At 43.5% G+C, this 21,672-nt stretch overlaps 1 long non-coding RNA gene across 2 annotated transcripts; it reads left to right on the top strand.

Moving 5' to 3' along the window:
- Positions 1-75: 75 nt before the first annotated feature.
- Positions 76-19,981, top strand: LOC129523689 (uncharacterized). Of its 2 annotated transcripts, XR_008667263.1 has the most exons (6): positions 76-422; positions 4,474-4,584; positions 5,817-5,889; positions 12,518-12,701; positions 17,234-17,318; positions 19,640-19,981. It is a non-coding gene; the product is annotated as an uncharacterized lncRNA (long non-coding RNA). The 2 variants fall into 2 exon arrangements; XR_008667264.2 differs by lacking the exon at positions 12,518-12,701.
- Positions 19,982-21,672: the final 1,691 nt, after the last annotated feature.

Here is a 21,672-nt window from a genome sequence, read left to right as displayed (position 1 = left end):
GCCTCTGCGACGTCACAAGGGCGCGCCTCCGGTGGCGTCACAGGGGCGGGCCTTCGGTGGCGTCATGAAGGTGGGCCTTCGGTATCGTCACAGGGCGGGCGTTCGGCGACGTCACCGGGGAGGTACAGTGCTTGGAGCTGGGCAGTCTTCTACTTAGAGTGGAGCCTGGTAACCGCGACCTCTCCGCCAAGTCCTGTGTGTTGACAAACACCGACTCAGCACAGTGTTTATGTCTGTCAAAAATAGAAAACTATGTCCGGGCGCGGCCAGCGGGAGAAGCCCTTCAGGCCAAGAGCAGCCTGGCAACATGGCGGGACCCCATCTCTGTAGTCCTACCTCAGCCCCCCAGCTACTTGAACCCTAAGGTTCAAGGCTCCAATGAGCTGTGATCCCACCACAGCACTCCAGCCTGCGAGACTGAGGTAAACCGTGTCTAAAAAATTAAAAAGAAAACTAACCAAGTGTGCAACAGGGAGGGACTGCTTAAAGAAAACATGAGGCTGGCTGGGCCCTGTAATCCCAGCACTTTGGGAGGCCGAGGCGGGAGGATGGATGGCTTGGGCTCAGGAGTTCGAGACCGGCCTGGGCAACATGACGCAACCCCGTCTCTACAAAAGATACAAAAACTAGCCGAGCGTGGTGTGCGCCTGGCCTAATTTTTGTATCTTTTGTGGGGATGGGAGTCTCGCTATGTTGCCCAGGCCGGTTTCGAATTCCTAGGTTCAAGTGATCTTCTTACCTTGGCCATCCGAGTTTTCGGGATTACAGGCGTGAGCCACCGCGACCCGCCTGGGTTAGGCCATTTAATAGCATTAAAAAGTGTTCAGCGGCTCATGACTGTAATCCCAGCACTTTGGGAGGCCGAGGCTGGTAGATCACCTGAGGTCAGGAGTTTGAGACCAGCCTGGCCAACATGGTGAAACCCAGTCTCTACAAAAAATACAAAAATTAGCCGGGTGTGGTGGCACATGCCTGTAGTCCCAGCTACTCGGGAGGCTGATACAGGAGAATCGCTTGAACCCAGGAGGCAGAGGTTGCAGTGAGCCGAGATCCCACCACTGTACCCCAGCCTGGGTGACACAGCGAGACTCCAAAGTTTGACACCAGCCTGGGCAATGTAGTGAAACCCTGTCTCTACAAAAGAAAAAACCCAGGTGTCACTGTGTCCACCTGTGGCCCCAGCTACTTAGGAGGCAGGAGGATCACTTGAGGCCAGGAGCTCAAGGCTGCAGTGAGCTATGATCATCCCACTGCTTTCCATCCTGAGCAACAGAATAAAACCATGTCTGTAGATAGTTAGCTAGCTAGATGATTGATAACGTAGTTTTGTATCATAAATTTTTTTCGTAGATTTTAACATGTTTTTCTAAAGTAGCATTCAACACATCAGCATTTTACATTGTTACTAGTTGTTAATATGATTATGTTTTTCTGAAATACAGTGTCCTTCACAACAGCAGTTTTGTCTTTCAGAGCACATAGATAGGCCCTCAAGTGAATTTGTCTGATGTTGGCCACCTTGGTACCCTTTTGTCCACTTGACTGGAGCAGTCAGTCAATAATTTAGGTCACTATTGGCCTTAGAAGAAGAGCCCAAAGGCGCTGGTGTCCAGTCGCCTTCTAGAAGCATTTTCACCTTCCCTTAAAGTTTCCGTTGATGAACGTAGAAGTACTATATGTAGAACTGACCCAGTGCTGCCCTGGCAACTTTGTATATTAGGCCAAATTTACATTTCTTACCTTTATGAGAGGCATCCTGGTAGGGTAGTGGAGTTACACATGAAGTCTGATCTCAGCTGCACTGTCCAGAGCTGCAACACAGTCCAATCAAATAACATTCTCTGAGCCTGTTTCTTTAGCTGTTAAATAAGAATAACAATTATACCCATCTAAAAAGACAGCTTATTGTATTTGAGTGGTCTTTTATTTTGCATGAAACTGTCTTTAACACAGTATTTTCATTTCCATACCACATTTGTTTTTTGTTTTTTTTTGATTTTTTTTTGAGATGGAGTCTGTTTTTCTTTTTGTGTTTTCTGAGATGGAGTCTTGCTGTTGTCACCCAGGCTGGAGTGCAGTGGCATGATCTCCACTCACTGCAACCTCCGCCTCCCAGGTTCAAGCGATTCTCCTGCCTCAGCCTCCTGAGAAACTGGGATTACAGGTGCCCACCACTACACCTGGCTGATTTTTTTTGTTTGTTTGTTTTATTTTTAGTAGAGATGGGGTTACATCATGTTGCCCAGGCTGGTCTCAAACTACTGACCTCAAGTGATCCACCCACCTTGGCCTCCCAAAGTGCTGAAATTATAGTCGTGAACCACCGAGCCTGGCCTTTTTTTTAAAGAAGGATTTCTTGGCCAGGCGCGGTGGCTCACGCCTGTAATCCCAGCACTTTGGGAGGCTGAGGTGGGTGGATCACCTGAAGTTGGGAGTTCAAGACCAGCCTGACCAACATGGAGAAACCCTGTCTCTACTAAAAATACAAAATTAATGAAGTGTGCTGGTGCATGCCTGTAATCCTAGCTACTCGGGAGGCTGAGGCAGGAGAATCGCTTGAACCCAGGAGGTGGAGGTTGCGGTGAGCCCAGATCAGGCCATTGCACTCCAGCCTGGGCAGCAAGAGCGAAACTCCCTCTCAAAATTAAAAAAAGATTTCTTAAAATGGTATTTTCAGTATTTTATAGATGATGTGTGAGCAGCAATCTTAATAGGACGTTATCTGACTCTTTGCAGGACTGGAAGATGACAGTGGCAGCTGATTTGATCCAGATGTCTCTAATTCTTTTTTCTTTCTTTCTTTTTTTTTTTTTCCTTTTTTGTTTTTTTGAGATGGATCCTTGCTGTGTTGCCCAGGCTGGAGTGCAGTGGCACGATCTCGGCTCACTGCAACCTCTACCTCCTGGGTTCAAGCAATTCTCCTGCCTCTGGCTCCTGAGTAGCTGGGATTACAGGCACGCACCACCACGCTTGGCTAATTTTTGTATTTTTGGTAGAGACGGCATTTCACCATGTTGGCCGGTCTGGCCTGGAACTCCTGACCTCAGGTGATGTGCCTGCCTCGGCCTCTCAAAGTGTTGGGATTACAGGTGTGAGCCATCGCGCCTGGCCCAGATGTCTCTAATGCTAACATGAGATGTATTGCAGGATCATAGCAGAGTGAGTTGCTGGTGTATCCACAAGGAAATGAGCATGGAACTCTCACAACAGCTGTCCTGAGTAGTGTGTGTGTGCTGTTCTTGAATATCTCACTGCTCATTTATACACAGACTTTCTAGTGACTGAGTCAACAGTATCTGTTTCATAAATAATGTAGCCCTATTTCTTTTCTTTCCTTTCTTTCCTTTTTTTTTTCTTTTTCTTTCGACAAGGTCTTGCTCTCTTACCCAGGCTTGAGTGCAGTGGTGTTGAACTCGGCTAACCGCAGCTTCTGCCTCCCTGGTTCAAGCGATTCTCCTGCCTCAGCCTCCCGATTAGCTGGGATTACATGTGCCAGCACTCCTGGCTAATTTTTGTTTTCTTTTTTTTTCTGAGACAGAGTGTCACTCTTGTTGCCCAGGCTGGAGTGCAATGGTGCAATCTCGGCTCACCGCAACCTTTGCCTTTCGGGTTCAAGCGATTCTCCTGCCTCAGCCTCCCGAGTAGCTGGGATTACAGGCATGCACCACCATGCCTGGCTAATGTTGTATTTTTAGTAGAGATGGGGTTTCTCTGTTTTGGTCAGGCTGGTCTCAAACTCCCGACCTCAGGTGATCTACCCTTCTTGGCCTCCCAAAGTGCTGGGATCACAGGCATGAGCCACCGCGCCCAGCCTAATATTTGTATTTTTGTTAGAGATGGGATGGGGTTTCACCATGTTGGCCAGGCTGGTCTCGAATTCCTGACCTCAAGTACTCCGCCTGCCTTGGCCTCCCAAAGTGTTGGAATTACAGGCGTGAGCCACCACGCCTGGCCAGCCCTATTTCTTTAAGTCTACACATTTTGCACGTGTTAAAAGTATTTGAACATATAATTATCCAGCTTCCCTTGTTTATGTATGCTTGAATTTTGTATAATCTTAAATTTGTTTCCAATCTGAGCTTTATTTTATCCCCTTTCTTCTATATTTGTATAGCTTTAGGTGGCTGTCTTCATTGAAAGTTTTTTCTCAGAAGCCTGAAAATAGAATATAGTTCTTGGCATCAGTTTGAAAGTTATTTGAGGAGAAGGAGAGATTTATAATGATGACTCAAATGAAGCAAACTAAAAAATAATGAAGCAAGACAGGAAAAAGCAGTATTCACTTGAGCACATCCCAAAAGAATAAAATTTCAAATGAAACTAGAAAAAAGTATGCTGAAGATCACAATACAGAAATAATTATTAATACTCGAAATAGCTTTAAAGCCCCGTTCAGCTTTTGAATGTTGTTGACCCGGAGGTGGCTGTAACTCTAAGATGGTTCCTTCAATAATCACCATTTTCTTTTTCAAGATGATGATTATTCTCCACCTTCTAAGAGAACAAAGACCAGCGAGCCACCACAGCCACCAGTCCTGGAACCCGCCAATGCTGGGGAACGGAAAGTGAGGGAGTTCAACTCTGGTAAGTTCTCAGCGAAATCCACGACCTTTTCCTTCATCTTCTGGACTCTCAATGTGACTGACGAAAGTTAGAACATGTTCTGCAGGGGGAAATGCTTTAGCTCATGTACTACTACATTATAATCTCATCTTTGTAAAGCCAGGAGCATTTTGAAAGTCACATTACAGACAGTGTTTAAACATAGTTTGAATTTACCAAAGCATAGGACGTTGTATCATCTCATATTAATTAGTTGGCTCAAAATTAGTGCTAATGACTTAGTAATTCAATAATTTCTCTTAGCTTTAAAACCTTCTTTATTTCAAAACTGTTTCACCTCTTGGTTTTCATTTTTGCTGTGTGTCACTGCCTGCCAGCTGCTAATTTATTAACTCCCAGTGGATCATGTGTCCTGTGAAGGGACTGCATGAGATTTTAGTGGCAAATTATGTTGATGATTTGTATTTTAAATAAATAGTTTGAATAAATAGAACATTAAGCTTGTATACATTTTGAAAATAGTATTTTAATATTTTACTGTGTCATAGTCACAATGATTGGATATATATTGAATTTATATGTACATTAAGTTGTTCTATGTTTATGTTCTTTAGCATTCTAACTTGCAACTGTATATCTCATGTCTTTTTTTTTTTTAAGAAGATCAGACTCTGATTTATTGAGGCATCTGTTAAGTGGCTAGCTGTTTGTTTGTTTGTTTGTTTGTGATGGAGTTTTGCTTTGTTGCCCATGCTGGAGTGCAGTGGTGTGATCTCAATTCATTGCACCCTCCACCTCCCAGGTTCAAGCAATTCTCCCTGCCTCAGGCTCCCAAGTAACTGGGATTACAGGCACCTGCCACCACACCTGCCTGATTTTTGTATTTGTAGTAGAGCTGGGGTGTCACCATGTTGGCCAGGCTGTTCTTGAACTCCCAATCTCAGGTGATCTGCCCGCCTCAGCCTCCCAAAGTGCTGGGATTACAGGTGTGAGCCACTGCACCCGGCCTGCTAGTGGTTCTTGAGCACAGTGAGTTCTGCTTTTTCCCAGCTTTAATGAATGTCTGGTTCTTCCTTTTATGTGCAGTGTGTGTCAGCATTGTTTCAGTAGTAAATACATTCTGGATCTTAGAAATAATTTTACTCACAGGAAAAGAAAAAATAATACTGCCTATTTTATAATAATAATATTTAATAACCCAAGCTATTAAACCCATTAAATTGAGAAAACTTGTATTCCTGTGATTTCGACAGTAAAGGAAGAATGGTATGCCAGAATCACTAAATGAAGAAAGATGGTGGATCAGCTTTTCTGCAAAAAAATTTGGTAAGTCTCTTTTTTCCCCTTTCAACTCAAGTATATTACTGAGTAATGTTTTTTATAATGTTGTTTTATTTTAGGAAAGTAAATATAATGAGCAGGACTCAGCTCCAGTTTTTTCTTACTGTTTTGTTTTTGAGACGGAGTTTCGCTCATGTTACCCAGGCTGGAGTGCAGTGGCACAGTCTCGGGTCACTGCAACCTCCGCCTCCCAGATTCAAGCGATTCTCCTGCCTCAGTCTCCCAAGTAGCCGGGATTACTGGCACCTGCCACCATGCCCAGCTAATTTTTGTATTTTTAGTAGAGATGTAGTTTCACCTTGTGGGCCAAGCTGGTCTCGAATTCCTGACCTCAGGTGATCCACCCACCTCAGCCTCCCATGTGCTGGGATTACAGTTGTGAGCCACCACACCCAGCCTCTCTTACTGTTTTTTTTTTTTTTTTTTTGAGATGGAGTCCAGGCCGGAGTGCAGTGATGTGATCTTGGCTCACTGCAACCTCCACCTCCTGGGTTCAAGCAATTCTCCTGCCTCAGCCTCCCTAGTAGCTGGGATCACAGGTGCATACCACCACACCCAACTAATTTGTTTTTGTATTTTTAGTAGAGACGGGGTTTTACCACGTTGCCAGGCTGGTCTCAAACTCCTGACCTCAGGTGATCCACCTACCTTGGCATCCCAGAATGCTGAGATTACAGGTGTGAGCCACCGTACCTGGCCAGGAGTGGATTATTTTTATGGTTCCCCTTTTTAGACCATATAGGGTAACTTCCTGATGTTGCCATGGCATTTGTAAACTGTCATGGCATTGGTGGGAGTGTAGCATTGAGGACAACCAGAGGTCACTCGTGTCACCATCTTGGTTTCAGTGGGTTTTGGCTGAATTCTTTACTGCAACCCATTTTATCAACAAGGTCTTTATGACCTGTATCTTGTGCTGATCTCCTCTCTCACCCTGTGACTTAGAATGCCTTAACCATCTAGGAACGCAGCTCAGTAGGTCTCAGCCTCATTTTACCCAGCTTCTATTTAAGATCGAGTTGTTCTCGTTCAAACACCTCTGACAGTATTGCTGCTTTCTCTAAGGTTCCTGAAAGGGGGAGAGGAAATCTTAGATTTGTCATTGCTGGGAACCACTGCAAGTATTCAGGAAGTATTCACTACTTCCAACCTCATAATCCTGCAGTCATTTGGCACCTGTGAGTCAGGTGCGGGGTGCGGGGAGCTGGGCAGTGCAGAAGACAGTGGCCTGCCCCGTGCATTCTGGAGCATTCAATCTGGTGGGGAAACGTGTAGTAAGTGGAGATGTTTACTCTGTAAGAAGGTATAAGGTCTGGGAAAGAATTACGTGGAATAAGGGGAATGGGGAGGCAGGGGGTGTGATTGGGGCAGCCTTGATGATGTGTGATGAGCACGTTCTGTAGTTGGCCTCGCCTCTTTCTAAACTTCCACTTTTCACTCTCAACTCCAACTGGTTCTTTTTTATTTTATAAAAACTTTGTTAGAATTAGGTTTATATATTTCCTTGTTGAATTAACAGAATAATTTTATTTAACATCACTCTCTAGTGTGACTGAAAGCCTCTAATCCTTTACTATTATTTGTTTATGGGCATATTTCTTTTTACAGCTATGATAATTATTTCATTTTGTGTGGTTTCTCAAAAATACATGTGTTTCTGATCTCAGAGAGTTCCTGTACTAGAGCCCTTCAGATTTGGTGCTAATATCATGAAGTAAGAATTTAAGACAAATCTTGAGATGTTAGAGGAAAGCCAATCTAAGAACAAAGATTAATTAGTAATAAATAATTAAATTATTAATTAATTAATTTCAAGTTGACATTTAAGTTGAGGTGTGGAGGTGAAGGAGACGGATAAATAAGTCTGGAAGTAAGGAGAAAGATCTGGCAATAGATATAATTTTGGATTTTGTTTTTTTGTTTTTGTTTTTGTGTTTTGTTTTTTTTTGAGATGGAGTCTCGCTCTGTCACCCAGGCTGGAGTGCAGTGGTGCGATCTTGGCTCACTGCAAGTTCTGCCTCCTGGGTTCATGCCATTCTCCTGCCTCAGCCTCCCAAGTAGCTGGGACTACAGGTGCCCACCACATGCCCGGCGAATTTTTTTTTGTATTTTTAGTAGAGACAGGGTTTCACCGTGTTAGCCAAGATGGTCTCGATCTCCCGACCTCGTGATCTGCCTGCCTCGGCCTCCCAAAGTGCTGGGATTACAGGTGTGAGACACCGTGCCCGGCCTATAATTTTGGACTTTATAGTTGTGTTTTGATAGCAATTGTTGATATCACCAAAATAATTCATCAGTGAGCTCCCTGACAACTCCCTGACTTTTCTTTTTAAAGAAACAGGGTCCACTGGATGCGGTGGCTCACACCTGTAATCCCAGCATTTTGGGAGGCTGAGGCGGGTGGATCACCTGAAGTGGGGGGTTCGAGACCAGCCTGACCAACATGGAGAAACCGCATCTCTACTAAAAATACTCAATTAGCTGGGCGTGGTGGCGTGCGCCTGTAATCCCAACTACTTGGGAGGCTGAGGCAGGAGAATCACTTGAACCCAGGAGGCGGAGGTTGCAGTGAGCCGAGATTGCACCATTGCACTCCAGCCTGGACAACAAGAGTGAACCTCCATCTCAAAAAAAAAAACAAAGAAAAAAAGAAAAAGAAAAGAAAAGAAACAAAGAAACAGGGTCTTATGTTGTCTGGGATGGACTAGAACTCCTGGGCTCAAGTTATCCTCCTGCCCCAGTCTCCTAATTAGCTGGGGCTACAGGCACATGCCACCATGCCCAGCTTTGAGCCACTCCCAACTATCAGGTTGCAAAATATTTAAATGTTACATACAGAGGTGCAAGGGAGATCTATATATAAATAGCACGATATAAATTGCTTGAGTCTTTCTTTTTAGAGTTTTGTTTGGATGTGGCTTCAGAGCAGGGATTAGTCAATTCATTTTTACTTTTTTTTTTTTGGTGGATTCTCACTCTGTCGCCCAGGCTGGAGTGCAGTGTCACGATCTTGGCTCACTGCAGCCTCTGCCTCCCAGGTTCAAGCAATTCTCTTGCCTCAGCCTTCTGAGTAGCTGGGACTACAGGTGCCTGCCACAACACCCGGCTGATTTTTTTTTTGGTAGAGATAGGCTTTCACCATGTTGGCCAGGCTGGTCTTGAACTCCTGACCCAAGTGATCCACCTGCCTCAGCCTCCCAAAGTGTTGGGGTTACAGGCATGAGCCATCGCTCCTGGCCCTTTTTTTACATTTTTAAATTACAGTTTTTATACCTATTCAAAAGTAGAGAAAATAGTACAGTGAACACTAAAATACCCATTCCTCAATTTCTGTGATCATTAAGATTGTCCTACATTTTGTTCTTCTATTCCTTTACCTCCCTTTGCAGGAATATTGTAAAGCAAATCAGTCATCACATCATTTTATCTGTTCAGTGTGCATCCCTGAACAGCATTAACATTTTCTTATACAGCTACTATCTCATCACATCTGACAAAATTACAATGATTTTTTGGTGTCAGCTCATCTGTAACCCTTAGTTGAGTTTCCTCACTCTTTTTTTTTTTTTTTGAGACAAAGTCTTGCTGTGTCACCCTAGGCTGGAGTGCAATCTCAGCTCACAGCAGCCTCTGCCCCCCGGGCTCCAGCAATTCTCCTAACTCAGCCTCCTGGGTAGCTGGGATTACAGGTGCACGCCACCATGCCCGGCTGATTTTTGTATTTTTAGTAGAGACAGGGTTTCACCATGTTGGCCAGGCTGGTCTCAAACTCCTGACCTCAGGTAATCTGCCCACCTCATCCTCCCCAAGTGCTGTGATTACAGGCGTGAGCCACCGTGCCTGGCCCAGTTTCCTTACTCTTACCTGAACAGTATCTCATTTCCTCATTATCTGAAAAATTTTGCTTTAAATCTGTGTCCAAACAATCTTCATGTGCTAACTTTGGTTGTTATGCCTCTTTTAATCTAAACTGGCCTCTGCTTACTATTTTTATTTCCCATTTCATGAATTCTTCGTGGAAAGTTATTTCTTTTAAAATAGCATGCTCATGAGGTTGAAGGGGTAAAGAACATTGATCTCGTGGTTGCAGTGTGGATGAAAATTCAGCCTGAAATGTGCCTGTTTGCAGCAGCCAGTGGAGGAGGGTTGTTAATTTCACAAGCAGTTAGTGGCAAAAGGCTGCTTCCAAATAGTATTTGCAGGCCAGCTGTGGTGGCTCACACCTGTAATCCCAGCACTTTGGGAGGTCAAGGTGAGCGGATCGCTTGAGGTCAGGAGTTTGAGACCAGCGTGGCCAACATGGTAAAACCCCGTCTCTACTGAAAAGTTCAAAAATTAGCCAGGCGTGGTGGCGGGCACCTGTAATCTTAGCTACTCAGGAGGCTGAGGCAGGAGAATCACTTGAACCCCGGAGGCGGAGCTTGCAATGAACCAAGATCATGCCACTGCACTCCAGCCTGGGTGACAGAGCGAGACTCCGTCTCGGAAAAAAACAAAACAAAACAAAACAAAAAAAAAAACAAATAGTATTCAGGTTGTGTTCTTCATTGTCTATAATTTTTTTCTCTTCTTCCTAAGAATATTGAAAAACAAAGTTTAATCTTTTAAGATCTTAGAGTTATTAAGATTGTCTTAGGATCAGGACACTTAAATCTGCCAAAATCTGGTTGGTAATGATGGGTCATTTATTTTTATTATTTTTTTTAATTTTTAACATTTTTATTTCTCAGCCTTGGGATTCTGATATGTAAAAATGCAAGTATCTTCAAAGATAGAAAACATATACACATATCATTAAGATGGCAGAACTCGGTATATACAATCATGGAGCAGTGCCTTCTACCAGCCCTCCAGCTAACTGCAGCTGCAAGCATGATTCTCATGCTGTCTTGTACTTAGTGTTCAACCAGTGACCCAGCTTCCTCAATCATGGGGAAGGGCCATCAGCAAATGGCACTCAGGCATGGGGGCTTGAGAAAAGATCCCACACACTCACAGCCATGTTAGACATTTCATGAAAGGATTAGGTGTGTTACCCCCGGCTTTCTCCCCCAGAGTTTATTGAGACTGATAATAAAGTAAATGCATTATAAGCCACACATACAAGTTGTGGAGTCAAGGAAACAGAGTGACTTTTCTGTGTGTCCTATTTTATAGGCTTTAATTAAATTATTTGTGGCCTTGGATTGGGGGCAGGATTTGGTTATTATTTTTTATTGTACTTTAAGTTCTGGGGTACATGTGCAGAACGTGCAGGTTTGTTACACGTGCCATGGTGGTTTGCTGCACCCATCAGCCCATCATCTACATTAGGTATTTCTCCTAATGCTGTCCCTCCCCTAACCCCGCATTCCCCGACAGGCCCTGGTGTGTGATGTTCCCCTCCGTGTCCATGTGTTCTCATTGTTCAACTCCCACTTATGAGTGAGAACATGCAGTTTTTGGTTTTCTGTTCTTGTGTTAGTTTGCTGAGAATGATGGTTTCCAGCTTCATCCATGTTCCTACAAAGGACATGAACTCATCCTTTTTTATGTCTGCATAGTATTTCATAGTGTATATGTGCCACATTTTCTTTATCCAGTCTGTGATTGTTGGGCATTTAGGTTGGTTCCAAGCTTTTGCTATTGTGAATAGTGCCTCAATAAACATACATGTGCATGTGTCTTTATGGTAGAATGATTTATAATCCTTTGGGTATATACCCAGTAATGGGATTGCTGGGTCAAATGTTATGTCTGGTTCTAGATCCTTGAGGAATCATTACACTGTCTTCCACAATGATTGAACTAATTTACACTCCCACCAAAAGTATGAAAGTATTCCTATTTCTCCACATCCTCTCCAGCATCTGTTGTTTCCTGACTTTTTATTGTTTGCCATGTTAACTGACGTGAGATGGTATCTCATTATTTTTGATTTGCATTTCTCTAATGACCAGTGATGAGCATTTTTTCATGTTTGTTAGCTGCATAAATGTTATATTTTAGATTATTCCTGCTTTCTCTTGTGGATATTTAGTGCATTAGTCATTTAGTGCTATAAATTTCCCTCCAAACACTGCTTTAAACGTGTCCCAGAGATTCTGATATGTTGTGTCTTTGTTCTTACTGGTTTCAAAGGACATCTTTATTTCTGCCTTGTTCAGTTTCCATGTAGTTGGTGCGGTTTTGAGTGAGTTTCTTAATTTTGAGTTCTAATTTAATTGCACTATGCAATGAGAGCCTGTTTGTTATTATTTCCGTTCTTTTGCATTTGCTGAGGAGTGTTTTACTTCTAATTATGTGGTCAATTTTAGAATAAGTGTGATGTGGTGCTGAGAAGAATGTATATTCTGTGGATTTGGGGTGGAGAATTCTGTAGATGTCTATTAAGTACGCTTGGTCCAGAACTGACTTCAAGCCCTTAATACCCTTGTTAATTTTCTGTCTCATTGATCTGTCTAATAATGGGTCATTTATACTTGCCTTTGCTTTAAGCCTGCTTCAATAGTTAGTAAATGTGTTTCTAGAGTTTTTGCAATTTAAAAAAATTGAACTGCACCTTGCTTTGGATTGTACTAAAATCTCATTTCAACACAAGCATAGTCTCCTGAATTGCTTTGGTTTTGTTCAGCTGAAGCCTTGGGGAGCACTGAAGCCAAGGCTCTACTGTACCAAAAATTTGAAGGCCATGCGAATGATCTGTATGTGGAAGGGCTACCAGAAAACATTCCTTTCAGAAGTCCCTCGTGGTGTGGAATCCCAAGGCTGGAAAACATCATTCAAGTGGGCAATCAAATTAAATTTCTTATTAAAAGGTAAGATGATAATCTGCAGAAACAAATTCAGTGTCTTCCCTAAGGAGAGATTAATTCGATGAGGAAGGGCCTTTTGTTCCCCTCATTATGACTTCCTTATATTTACAATTAACATTCAGATTCACTTATTGAACAAACATGTATTTAGTATAAGTATCAGATGTGCAAAATTGGGTCTAGCAAGAACCCTGTCCTTGGGAAGCTTAATATTATGAAAAATGCAATGAAGAGTTATTGAGCATTTTTAGGGGAGAAGGCAAGGATGGCATACCCAGATCAGTCATTTGTGCATCCAGAAGGGAGGGAACGTGTTCCAAATATGAGTAAAGGCAGGGAGATGTCAAATATGCCCACATATTCACATACCTCACCCATTCTGTGTGGAGTGAGGAGTGCCATGTGGGCATGGTGGGATTGCATAGACAGACTTGGGTGGCCAAATGGAGGAAGGTCTTAGATCCTGCAAAAGCAGTGGCAGTCATTAAATGGTCTCATAGCAGTTCCCTCTTAAAATAATTTGGATCTGCCCTTTAGAAAGGTTATTCTGGCTTAATTTTGAAGGGTAATACATGGGTAGTTTGAGTGTTGGGGGTAGGAACAGAAGGCCTCTCTCTACTCATGAAAGGAATGTTGAAGTGGGTTGAGTCTTGCTTACTGATTGAGGTTGTGCATCTGTGTATATTCATTGGGACTGAGTTATATATGGAGAGGAAAGGTTTAAGATGATACAGCAAGCTGCTTCTGGCTCTGCTGTGAGACAGTTCATCTAAGATTCAGAAACAGAATTGAGCTGGTTTGGGGGAAAAGTGACTTTTGTATATTTATCTTAAAAAAAGATGACTTCGGAGACATCCAGCTGGTCTCACCTGAATGTCTGAAAATTGCTATTTTCAAAATTCAAGTCACCAAAATGATTATTTTCACTATAAAATGAAGGCAGAATGGATTATGTTTAAAAATTGACCAGGCACAGTGGCTTCCGCTTGTAATCCCAGCACTTCGGGAGGCTGAGGCGGGTGGATCACCTGAGGTCAGGAGTTCGAGACCAGCCTTGCCAACATTGCAAAACCCCGTGTCTACTAAAAATACAAAAATTAGCCAGGTGTGGTGGCGCGCACTTGTGGTTCCAGCTACTTGGGAGGCTGAGGCAGGATAATTGCTTGAACATGGGAGGCGGAAGTTGCAGTGAGTCAAGATCGCACCACTGTACTCCAGCCTGGACAACAGGACGAGACTCTGTCTCAAATAACAATAATAATAATAATAATTAGCAGTGCACAGCTGTGTGAGAAAGGCCTGTAAATTTCTTCTAAATGCTTTATTATAATATTAATATCAACTATGTACTTATGGTCCAGAACTTCTTATGCGCAATACAACTGTAGTTACTCAGCCAAGAACAAATACAACAGGTAAAATAGTTGTGAAATCCTTTTTAAAAGCACAGATTAATCTTGAAGCTTTTAAAAATTAATCTTTTAAAATGATGGAACTGCTCCTTCCTTCACCTCCCCAAAAAATCTTTTGCAGAAGCTCAATACAGGCACTCCTTGATTTATCAATATGCACATATGCAGTGTAGGGATAACTGAAGCTTTTTTTCTTTCTTCCTTTTTTTGATACAGAGTCTCACTCTGTCACCCAGGCTGGAGTGCAGTGGTGTGATCTCGGCTCACTGCACCCAGGCTCAAGCAATTCTCCTTCCTCAGCCTCCTGAGTAGCTGGGATTACAGGCGTGCGCCACCACGCCTGGCTAAGTTTTGTATTTTGTGTAGAGACAAGGTTTCACCATTTTGGCCAGGCTGGTCTCAAACTCCTAGGCTCAGGTGATCCTTCTGCCTGAGCCTCCCAAAGTGCTGGGATTATAGATGTGAGTCACCGCACCCGCCATTAAGCTTTGAACTTTGGCCAGTGGTATCCAAGAGAAATACAATGTGTGCTGCAAATGCAAGCCACATACATAATTTTACATTTTCGAGTTCAACCTGAAATCATTATAAATAAATACACAATGAAGTATTTCACATTCTTTACTTCATTTGCATATGTTCTTTTTGTTGAGAATTGATGTGTCTTTCATACTCACAGCATATTTCAGTTTCAAGTAGCCACACAACTGTTCAGGGATAGCAGTTACTGTCCGCATTTGGACCTTAATGTTTATTCATATGAGCCCTGTTCCTAAAATGGCAAATACTGTAACTCTGGCCTGCACACGAATATCACAGCCTAATAGGAAAGATCTAAGAAGTCCCCACTGAACAAATAATGTTCTGTTCTTTTTTTTTTTTTTCTTCTTTTTTTGAGACGAAGTTTTGCTCGTTTCCCAGGCTGGAGTACAATGGTGCAATCTTGGCTCACTGCAACCTCCACCTCCTGGGTTCAAGCAATTCTCCTGCCTCAGCCTCCCAAGTACCTGGGATTACAGGCCTGTGCCACCATGCCTAACTGATTTTTGTATTTTTAGTAGAGGCAGGGTTTTGCCATGTTAGCTGGGCTGATCTCGGACCCCTGACCTCAGGTGATCTGCCCACCTCGGCCTCCCGAAGTGTTAGGATTACAGGTGTGACCCACCGTGCCCAGCCTATTTTCTTTGTTAGAGCTCTTTATTAGAGCTTTCTTTCTTTCCCATCTTTTTGTTTGCCATTTTGCACTGTCAGAGTAAGTGACCACAATTTGTAGATTATCTACCACCTTAGGAACTTAAGTTGCCAAGAACCAATAACTAGCCATTTAGTATGAAGTTTTGTATTGTCAGGAAATAAGTGTTGGGAATCAAGTATGAATTATGTGTGCATATTAGGTGTTTACAAATTTGTGCAGTTAATCATTCTCATTAATACTACAGTGAATAAATGTTCTCAAGTTGGGTTAATGGGTGTGTCCTAAAATACTGCTCCTTCAGCTCTCACAGTACCTTGGGGCAATTAGTGAAGGTCAGTCAGTGTGCCAAATAGATTTTGTGTGGATTATGGCATGGAAAGTGGTTGAGAAATTCTGTAGTAGGGTAAGAAAATAATCCTTGTCCAGGAGTCCTGCAGTGGAGAAGACAAAACTCAGTGCTTAACTCATAGGTTAAGCATGTTTTTTCTTTCTTTCTTTCTTTTTTTTTTGAGACAGAGTCTTGCTTTGTTGCCCAGGCTGGAGTGCAGTGGCATGATTTTTGCTCACTGTAACGTTCACCTCATGGGTTCAAGCAGTTCTCCTGCCTCAGCCTCCCAGTACCTGGAATTACAGGTGCACACCACCATGCTGGCTAATTTTTGTGTTTTTAGAAGAGATGGGGTTTCACCATGTTGGCCCGGCTGGTCTTGAACTCCTGACCTTGTGATCAGCCTGCCTTAGCCTCCCGAAGTGCTGAGATTACAGGTGTGAACCACTGTGCCTGGCCCTCAGCATGCTTTTGATTTAGCCAAAGAATCAAAGCATTGGTGAAGAATTGAAGATTGGAAGTTACACATTTTTTGCTAAGGGAAGTAATAGAGAAAGAAAAATATTCCTGGAGGTAAATCTTCAATTTGGATTAATGTGAACATGAAGAAACCTGTAGAAACCTTCATTTCTCAAGACAAAGCTTAAATTCAAGGTTGTGAGGAATACAGTCACTGCTTTTGTTAGGGGCAGTTGTGACAGTGATTGCAGAAACTGAGACTGCAAAGCCTATGTTATATAAAGAATGTGCAAGCACCATAGAAGACACTGCAAGGATTGGTGCTGGAGCAGTGCTGGACCTGCCATCATCACCAGAGTGCAGCAGAGAGAATCTCCTCTCTTGCCATCACTAACAGCACTTGACTTTGTCCCACTCCTAAAAGATCTTGGAAGGAATTAAAGGTGCTTGGTGGTTTCTCATTCCAACATAACCTTACTTGGCCTGACCATGAACCATGCATTAGTCTTTGGACAGGGCAATTCAAATCACAGACCACATAACAAAAGAATTTTGTGGCCATCAGAACTGTCTCCTTAAACACACCATGGGTGCGCTGTGTCCTCGGCTTGGTGAAAGGTAGATGTCACACGCGAGAAGGTGGTGGAGCCAGGCACGTGATGGAGCCTCGAAGAGTGGGAGGTGGCAGCTGGCTCTGTGAGGAGGGTGTGAAGTCCTCCCTGGGAGGAGCAGACGCCAGAAAAGGAGGTGAGGGTGGGCAGAAGAGGAGGCTGAGCAGCAAGTGAATAGACGCGCTCGACCTCAGAGGAGGAGAGTCCCGTGTCTTTATTGGTAATATTCAAATGTGGTTGATACTGGAGTTATTTTCTGTGGCTGAATGGTTCAACTACTCTGAAATCCATGGGGCAAAAAAAAAAAAAAAAAACAACTCATACTAAAAACCCTTGAGATGCTAAGTTTTAAAGTAAAGGAAATGTTACAAGATTTTCTGAAACCACCAACCTTTAGCAATATTTTCAGACCTTCTCCAACATTTTCCACTGCCTTTGTCAGCAATCAGAGATGACCTTCACACTGAGGCAATCTTCCACTTCCGTTACCCTTTTCCTTTTCTCACTCTTTCTCTCCTTTCCTCATCCAGTAACTCCAGTCGGACTCCATTGTCTCCAAGTCGACTTTCGTCCTCATCCACAACTCCTCCACACAAGCCCTGAACACGTGTCCATGTAAGTGACATCCTTTATGTCTTTATTTTTATATTTATTTTGTTTTGTTTTGTTTTATTTTATTTTATATTTTATTTTATTTTATTTTTATTTTTATTTTATTTTATTTTAATTTCGAGATGGAGTCTCCCTCTGTTGCCCTGGCTGGAGTGCAGTGGCACAATCTTGGCTTACTGCAACCTCCACCTCCCGGGTTCCAGCATTTCTCTGCCTCAGCCTCCTGAGTAGCTGGGATTACAGGCACCCACGACCACACCTGGCTAATTTTTGTATTTTTAGTAGAGACGGGGTTTCACCATGTTGGCCAGGCTGGTCTTGAACTCTTGACCTCGTGATCCACCCGCCTCAGCCTCCCAAAGTGCTGGGATTACAGGCGTGAGCCACCGTGCCTGGCCCATGATTTACTATTTATAAGAACATGGGCTTACTACTTGTGTAACACTTATCCCTGTATTTTAGATGGGAGTTGCTGAGGTTTGGTGACTACATCTGGCCTCTCAGGGAAATGGCCAAGTTGTTCACATCTCACCTGTATAATGTGAAGTTGTTTGTCAGCTTCATCGGTTACTACTGTGAAATGAGTTATAAAGGGAAATTTTTATTTTTTTTTTTTATTTTTAGTAGAGACGGGATTTCACCGTGTTAGCCAGGATGATCTCGATCTCCTGACCTCATGACATGCCTGCTTCGGCCTCCCAAAGTGCTGGGATTACAGGCGTGAGCTACCGCGTCTGGCCATAGTAAGGGAAATTTTTTATAAAAAGGAATAGATTTAGGCTGAGCTCAGTGGCTCACATCTGTAATCCTAGCACTTTGGGAGGCCAAGGTGGGTGGATTGCCTGAGCTCAGGAGTTTGAGACCACCCTCGGCAATGTGGCGAAACCCCGTCTCTACTAAAATACAAAAAAACAAAACAAAAAAATTAGCTGGGCATAGTGGTGGGTGCCTGTAGTCCCAGCTACTGAGGAGGCTGAGGCATGAGAATTGCTTGAGCCTGGGAGGCGGAGGTTGCAGTGAGCTGACATCACGCCATTGCCAGCCTGGGCGACAGGGCAAGACTCTGCTAGTAAAATATGTCTAGTACCAGATGCTTTTTGGTCTCCTAATGACCTATCAAACTGCAGGTTTTTTGGCTTTGTAATATATTCAGTTCCACATTTATTCAAGAGGACTTTTTATATGTTCATTATGTGCCAAGTACTGGGTGGGACAAACCGGGCTTTGGTTTATTTCTACTACTACACTTGCTATTGAAACCAAACAGACAACTTCATTTCTCTTGGATTCAGCTTTCTCATGTGTCAGAATGGGAGCGGAAGGGAGGCATTGGGATAAGTGTCATTCCACCGTCTGTACTTCTAATCTGGCTAACACACGTGTGCAAAATACTTAGATTTGTTAACAGCAGTTTCCTGGAATGCTGTCTTGAACGGTTCTGAGGAGGTTTAGCAAGAAAGTGTGTTTCAGTTGATTGGGTGTATCTGTCGTGGAGAAGGAAGTAAGGAGTGGGGAGCACTTGCAGCATTCCCGGGCATTCCTGTCCATTATCTGAATACCTGATGCTGACGTTTCCTGTCCCTTGTGAGGAATCCTGACTACTCTGTGTCTGATGACTTGAACTTACTGAGTACTGCTTAGTTGCATCATAGACACCACCTGTCTTTGAAGAGCTACCCTGCCTCTTGATGAGAATGCAAAGGCTGCTAGGGGCCACTGCTGTACGGAATGGCCTTCGGTCATCTCTGCTTAGAACACAGAGGTCATTTTGACTGATAACATAACTCTCCTTTTGATTGAAAGTGTTAAAATGGGCCGGGCACGATGGCTCATGCCTGTAATCCCAGCACTTTGGGAGGCTGAGGCAGATGGATCACTTGAGGTCAGGAGATTGAGACCATCCTGGCTAACATGGTGAAACCTCATCTCTACTAAAAATACAAAAAATTAGCTGGGTGTGGTGACGTGTGACTGTAGTCCCAGCTACTTGGGAGGCTGAGGCAAGAGAATCACTTGAACCCGGGAGGTAGAGATTACAGTGAGCTGAGATCACACCACTGCATTCTAGCCTGGGCTAGAGAGCAAGACTCCATCTCAAAGAAAAAAAAAAAAAAGAAAAGTGTTAAAATATTCCTCCTGAAAGTACTTATCTTTTAGACTTGTTCTTCAGATTTGCCCAATATCCTAAGCAAAATGCCTTCAATATGAAGTGAATATTGCTCGATTGTAGGGAACTTGTTCATAATGTACTTGAGAATGCAGATACAAATAAAAGAATGTGTCAAATTTTATCTTCTACAAATTATGTTCTCTTGCACTTTCAGCTCAAGCTCTTGGACTCAGAGGCAGTAAAAGTACCATATTCTGTGTTTGAATCAAACCCCGAGTTCCTGTATGTAGAAGGCTTGCCAGACAGAATTCCCTTTCCAAGCCCTACCTGGTTTGGAATTCCATGACTTGAAAGGATCATCTGTGGAGTAATAAAACCAAGTTTGTTGTTAAAAAGTAAGTTCCAGGCCGGGTATGGTGGCTCACGCCTGTAATCCCAGCACTTTGGGAGGCCAAGGCAGGTGAATCACCTGAGGTCAGGAGTTCAAGACCAGCCAGACCAACATCTCTACTAAAAATGTTAAAAATTAGCCAGGCATGGTGGCTGGTGCCTGTAATCCCAGCTACTTGGGAGACTGAGGTGGGAGGATGACTTGAGCCCAGAAGTTGGAAGCTGCAGTGAGCCATAATCACCCCACTGTACTTCAGCCTGTGTGACAGAGGGGGACTCTGTCTCAAAAAAAGTAAAAAAAAAAAAAAAAAAAAAAAAAAAAAAAGAAAATTTGTTGGGGAAAAAAAAAAGTGAACAAGAAAAGGTGTCAGGAGAGTACTGTGAATGTGGGTCATGTCAGTAGAGTGTAGGGACTTGGGCAGGAGCGGCTGGACCCCAAGAGTAGGTGGGTGGAGACCAGATCATTCATCCTAAGCAGTTTGCCTTGTAGCATGTAGATGAAATATCCCACGTTGGCTGCTGGTGACTGAACTGGGCTTCCTGTTTCTGTGTTTGGTTTGACTATCACAGTGTTGAACTGTTGAAGTGAATACCTTGCAGTTTGCTACAGTTTCCCCCGGTCTCCCACATTACTCCAGCCTCCTTCCCTCACGTAGGTTGCCTGACCCGCTGATACCTGTATTTGCTATCCCTGCAGATGGGTGGGTAGGAGACAATTTAAGGAGGAAGATTTAATATATGAGTTATAGAAAGATAAATAGACTGGGCACAGTGGCTAAAGCCTATAATCCCAGCACTTTGGGAGGCCAAGGCGGGAGGATTAGTTTGACCCAGGAGTTCAAGACCAGCCTGGGCCACATAGTGAGAACCCCGTCTCTACAAAAAATTAAAAAATTAGCCAGGCATGGTGGCATGCACCTACAATCCCAGCTACTCAGGAGGCTGAAGTGAGAGGATAGCGTGAGTCCAGGAATTGAAAGCCTCAGTGAGCCATGATCTTGCCACTATACTCCAGCCTGGGTGATAAGAGTGAGAGACCCTATCTCAGAAAAAAAAGCAAGAGAGAGATAAATAGATCCAGCATTGGTGGGAGTGTGCTTTTGAGTGCTCTTTAGGAGAAAATTTTATTTTAACATTTTTTTCTTCTTTAAATTTTTTATATTCTCTTTTCTTTTTTTTTTTTTTTGAGATGGAGTTTTGCTCTGTCACGCGGGCTGGAGTACAATGGCACAGTCTCAGCTCACTGCAACCTCCACCTCCTGGGTTCAAGCGATTCTCCTGCCTCAGCCTCCTGAGTAGCTGGGACTCCAGGCCCGTGCCACCATACCTGGCTAATGTTTGTATTTTTAGTAGAGACGGGGTTTCTCCATGTTGGCCAGGCTGGTCTTGAACTCCTGACCTCGTTATCCATCCGCCTCGGCCCCCCCAAAGTGCTGGGATTAGAGGCGTGAGCCACTGTGCCTGGCCAAATTTCTTATATTCGAGCAAACCATTTCTTCAACAAGGAGAAATTAATTTCATCCAAAGAGCCCTAGGAACAGGGCAGACTCAGAAAATCAGAGGCACTGTAGTCAGTTTGAGCAGCTTATATCTTTGGACCGCTAAGTTGGCCAGCGTCAGTCTGGGTCCATTCTCTTCTCTTTAATTTCTCAAACACAAAGTGCCCTGCTGGAATCTGAAGTCAGATATGCAGTAGATCAGCAGTGACTTGGCAGCCTGCTATGTTTTGAGGCCTTACGCTAGGAAATGTGCGGGATACAAAATGTAAGGGAAGGCTGGAATAGAGCATCTCCTGGGGAAACAAGAGCCAGAGATATGGTGTTGCCCCATGGAGACAGCCAGCTGGTGTTTGGCAGT

The sequence above is a fragment of the Gorilla gorilla genome, chromosome 6 (genome assembly GCF_029281585.2).
Source record: "Gorilla gorilla gorilla isolate KB3781 chromosome 6, NHGRI_mGorGor1-v2.1_pri, whole genome shotgun sequence".
NCBI classification, from domain to species: Eukaryota; Metazoa; Chordata; class Mammalia; order Primates; family Hominidae; genus Gorilla; species Gorilla gorilla.
This window is presented reverse-complemented; position numbering and strand designations above follow the sequence as displayed.